This window comes from Nelumbo lutea, chromosome 4 (assembly GCF_056320005.1).
Source record: "Nelumbo lutea isolate HS-2025 chromosome 4, American lotus-T2T, whole genome shotgun sequence".
Lineage (NCBI taxonomy): Eukaryota > Viridiplantae > Streptophyta > Magnoliopsida > Proteales > Nelumbonaceae > Nelumbo > Nelumbo lutea.
Genome location: NC_142687.1, coordinates 78,646,383 through 78,648,003, shown reverse-complemented (window position 1 = coordinate 78,648,003; position 1,621 = coordinate 78,646,383). Strand labels below are relative to the sequence as shown.

General features: G+C 38.4%; 1 non-coding gene across 1 annotated transcript; it reads left to right on the top strand.

Moving 5' to 3' along the window:
* The first annotated feature begins 250 nt into the window (after nucleotides 1-250).
* On the top strand, nucleotides 251-357 carry LOC148861215 (small nucleolar RNA R71). Its single transcript, XR_016095258.1, has one exon. It is a non-coding gene; the product is annotated as a small nucleolar RNA R71 (small nucleolar RNA).
* Nucleotides 358-1,621: the final 1,264 nt, after the last annotated feature.

Genomic DNA, 1,621 nt, shown 5'->3' with positions numbered 1-1,621 from the left:
TTTCTTACTGAGTGCTCCTATTTGTGCAGATAGTTCTGTATAAGTGTCAACATTATGCAAACCTTGCTGCTTCCCAGTTTGAGTTCTTTCCGAATGCCATTGATAGTTGTTGGCTGCCATTTCCTCAATAAGTGTATGGGCAACCTCAGGAGTTTTATTATTTAGCGATCCTCCGGCTGCAGCATCTAATATGGTCTTATTTGAGTCAGTAAGACCATTATAGAAAGTCTGCACTTGCAGCCAAATGGGGAGGCCATGGTGAGGAACTCTCCTTAACAGCTCCTTGTATCATTCCCATGACTCATATAAAGATTCCCCCTCTTGTTGGAAAAAAGTAGTGATGTCATTCCTCATTTTAGCAGTTTTAGAAGGGGGAAAATATTTAGAGAGAAAACGGCTGGCTATTTCGTCCCACGTAGCTATTGATCCTGCCGGTAATGAATTCAGCCATGCTTTGGCTTTATCCTTCAAAGAAAATGGGAATAACCTCAACCTAATGGCGTCATCACTTACCCCATTGTGTTTGAAGGTGTCACAAATTTCTAAAAAGTTAGAAATGTGTGCATTGGGATCTTCGTGGGCCAATCCACAGAATTGCACCGTGTTTTGAATCATTTGTATGATGGCAGGTTTGATCTCAAAGTTGTTAGCAGCAATATTGGGCCTGATAATACTGGAGGTAGCTCCAGTGAGAGTGGGTTTGGCATAGTCCATCATAGTCCTCTGCTCAGCCATTTCTTGGGCTTCTTGAGCTTCTTGTGCTTCTTGTCTGACTTGCCTAGCAGCTCTTAAATGGACACGGAGAGTCCATTCAATCTCCGGGTCGTAAAGGATCTCTTCCAGTTCAGGTCTGCTTGTCATAAACTGTTAAGGTCAAAGCAATAAAAAGGCCAATATTCACAAAAGAAAATAAATAACTAATCCTATCACACTGAAAATGTAAAGTGAATTATTGGAATACAAAAACCTACATCCTATCATGAATAAATGAAGCCGATTATACTAAAAGCAGATTTAAACCAATCATCTTATTCAAGGTTCCTTTATCTACATCCATCGATTGCAACATCTGAATGCAGACCCAATTTAGTTGAGTTCAGATCTACAAGTCTTTGGTATTGTTAGTCCAGAGAAATTAACAAATAATAATTCAGATCTGAGTTGTATATTCATACACACTCATTGGTATACACTACAATATACATCCATTAAGGTTGGAATCAAATCTGTGATGCTTTAGGGATGAAATCAGATCTGATCTGAAAAATATATTAAAAGGATCTGAAATAAACTAAAACCAGTCTTGAGTTAGGCTTGGTTTAAGGATTTTAAGCTCTACAATTGAAGCTCAAACCTGTATAGCTGATGCATATCAAACACTTGCTAAGACCTGAAAATTGGGTCTGCAATGTTTGGTATTGCAAGCTATTTGGTCCACACAACTTTCAGGTCTGCTAACTGTTGTACTATAGCAGCCCTGCCATAGATCTGAATGCTAATAGAAATACTTGGAAAGTGCTAAATTTTTTTATTAAATAACTGAGGCATCACAATTATTCAACCCAAACATACACCTCCTTAGCTAATGTAGCTCGGTTACAAGTGGATAAAGCAAATGTTC